Source organism: Diorhabda carinulata, chromosome 6 (assembly GCF_026250575.1).
Source record: "Diorhabda carinulata isolate Delta chromosome 6, icDioCari1.1, whole genome shotgun sequence".
NCBI lineage: Eukaryota > Metazoa > Arthropoda > Insecta > Coleoptera > Chrysomelidae > Diorhabda > Diorhabda carinulata.
Genome location: NC_079465.1, coordinates 6,859,608 through 6,862,983, shown reverse-complemented (window position 1 = coordinate 6,862,983; position 3,376 = coordinate 6,859,608). Strand labels below are relative to the sequence as shown.

Below are 3,376 nucleotides of genomic sequence, written 5' to 3'. Positions count from 1 at the left end.
TTCGATTTTATAAGCCGATTATCATGAGAATTGTCAAGATAAATTAATTTACTGATTGCTGACGGTAAAAAATGGATTATAGTCTCTCGCGCCGAGAGTGCATTGACATTTTTACTTGTTCACCCTGTAAAGGAATTTGGGGTGTCTACAAGTCTACAACCATCATTCTAGGATTTCGTTTGAACTTTTTTTAATTATTTTGACTACATATCATGGTTATCAATTGAAATTTTTTTAATATCGGTTCCATGGTGTAATGGTTAGCACTCTGGACTTTGAATCCAGCGATCCGAGTTCAAATCTCGGTGGGACCTTTATTTTAACTTTAAATTTTTAATTTTGTTCCGTTCTGTTGGAATTGTTCTTTTTTTCATCATCATCCATAAATTCATTGGCAAAACATTATATATTATGAGGATTTATAGTTGACATTTGCGAAGAATAAACAATCATAAATTGAAATAATGGACATGAAAACTGGAAGTCGTGAAATGGAAAAGAATTTTGATAGGAAAATTACAAATATTATTTTTAGAAGCACTAGAAATGAATATTAATTGACAAAAAGCATTTCATATTGAACATCAAAATATAAAGCACTCCTTTGCAATATGTACGAGGTGTGGCAATTAATTGCAGATGTTTATCAATAAATGAGAAAGTTGTGCTCTTATTTTTCAAAGCATTCTGCACCATAATCTGAATCTTCCAAATCACAGTTACCTCCTTGAATGTGATTTCATTTTTAAAATTAAAAAAAATTGGTACAATCAATGTTGTCATTGAAGAAGATCCCAATTATGTTGACACATTGAAAACGCGTATCCTCATACATTCCAGGACACTAACACAGAACTGTCCAGTTATTTCTAAGCCAACAGGAACCCATTTATATCTTTTGTTATTTATAAATATATGTGTCTCACATCATTCCGCTTTGCACAAATCCTGGTGTACTTTCTTTTGGAAGATTTTTTGTGTATATTTAACTCATCATACAACGCGCGAATGTTTAAGCACCAGATGTGATTATCGTGAGCAGACAGTTGACATTCGTACAGTTCTTTCACTTTGTTCGTCTTCCATTAAGGCATCTCTTTCAATTCTTTCCCCATTGATTCTCACATTTTTTTGACATACACTTATCTTTATACACGAATGCAATCGGGTTTTTCGGCAGATTTCTCTAAACATTTAATCTCGATAATTTATTTTTGATGATAATGATGATAATTTCATTGGAAAATACATAATAAACTGGGTTCGAATGGGCAACTAAGTTTAAGCTTGAAGTAAAAGTGATTTGGAGGGCCTCTTTCTAAGTAAAGTATTAGTTTTGATAATATATTGACATATTTATACATCAAGGTGGTTAAATATTTCAGAAAAGGCCCAGGATGAGCTAAACAAAAACAATTTGCCAAGGAATGATATATTCTTGCTAATTGTAGCAGAGAGAAGGTAATTTTTTTTATTTGATTTCTAAAATTAATTTATCAATATAAGCTTTGGAAATTCATCATGATATTCGCCGTTTTGGTAAAACCATAATTCCATCCATAATTTCTGCTAGACGTAAAACTAATTCTCCACTCTTCTCGAAATTACCTTTTTTTGTTATAGATTTTTATTTGTATCAATTTTTGACAGTAGGTAGTCGAAATAATAGTTTATTCATGTTCTAGCATGCGTCCCATGTTCAATATTACCCCCCCAAGCTCACCAAATACTAACTATTAAGTTTCTTGGCGTTAATATGATCTTCGAAATATCTCTGAGCTTCAAACACAATCTTTATGCTACATTATTGTCGTGAGTGATCAACTCACTTAATTTTATTCCAGCAGGGATTCAGTTCATTCACTTCACACTACTTTTGTTATTCTGCCTAACGTGTATGTTTCGAAATGGTTTGTCTACCTTGAGTTCCAAAGCAATGTTGCTAGATTGATTATATCGATAGTCTTGGAGTTTTTGGAGTCTGCAGCTTCACCACCTCGGAAATAAAAAAGCAAAATGTAGCGAAATTGACCTTGTGTAATTGCAATTGTCTTGATATAGTAATTTTGAATTAGCATATGGATAACGTTACTTTGTACACTAAATTTTCTGAGGACTCTACTACTAAACATCCTATAGCGTGATTTAATTCAATGAGTATCACTGGAGATATTTAACTCTAATAAAATCTATTAGAAAGAACCTTAATTTTTGTTCCCTAATTTTTCATTTAAACTTTCATGTATAAATATTCTGTATTTCCTTTTTCTTTCATTCTGATAGAGTTTTGTGGGAATAAATATTTTCCAACGTCTAAGTTTTGATCCACATCTATTATGTCAAAAGATTTTCATTAACGCCCAAATATTAAACATTATTATTTTCTCAAGCGTTAAATGAAATCGAATTCTATCCATAAAGTTCAAGGTTGTAGTCGTTTGCGACTTCCTTTGCATCCTCTTTTTGTATTATTGCCTTGGCTTCCAATTCTCAATTCTCAAAAAGCTTTCTGTGGAATTAGACAATACTTATTAACCGCGACGTTCCATGCTTTCCATAAAAAGCGATTATCTTGATGTATTATGAATGTATTGAGTATAATTTGTATTTTCACCTTGATGACAATATTCCTAAATTTTATTAAAATCGTAAGAATATGGTTATTCTTGTCTATTTATATTTTCAAATCAATTTTTTCCATTTATCTAACTCGAATAATTTTTCATAGATACCGTTTGACTTCTACGGAAATAAATTTTCTTCCTGAGCTTCTTGACTATATTTTCGCTGTCACAAACCCATCTTTCCACTTTTCAAGAATGAATTTTCACAAATGTAGTCGATAAACAAAAGGAAATTCATAGTAATTGATCAAACGCCAGCAGATCTTTTTTGTAGATAATGCGAAATTTCAGTGCCTTTCCAGGTAACCGCCGCCATTAGAGTGAAAAATTGTACCAATTTTTGATGAAATCCGAAAAAATTTAGGTGATTTTAGAGCTACGAGGTGTGGAAATTAAGTAATTAGAAACGCAACTTCTTAATATTTCGTACAAACTATTCAAAAATCGTCACTTTTTACTTAGTTCCATTACTTTAGCCACCTCTAAGAATAAGCAAGTAACTAATCCCTAAAAACTCGATTTATCAATGAATTTGTCAAATAATTTGTCCTATTAAAATGTAGTAAAATTTGTTTTGTAATTATTTATATCAAAAGTTGGTAAGACAAACATCTATAAAAAGAAAGTTTTCCATGTTAAATATTCATATACATATTTTGTGATATAGGAGCATGAATAAAGACATCACCTAGATGGTGAAAGCTTTGCGATTTGAATGTAGAGAGAGTGTAAAACTTTTCTATTGTGTTATT

At 31.0% G+C, this 3,376-nt stretch overlaps 1 non-coding gene across 1 annotated transcript; it reads left to right on the top strand.

Annotated features, from left to right (window-relative positions):
• The first annotated feature begins 242 nt into the window (after positions 1-242).
• Trnaq-uug (transfer RNA glutamine (anticodon UUG)) lies at positions 243-314 on the top strand. Its single transcript has one exon. It is a non-coding gene; the product is annotated as a tRNA-Gln (tRNA).
• Positions 315-3,376: the final 3,062 nt, after the last annotated feature.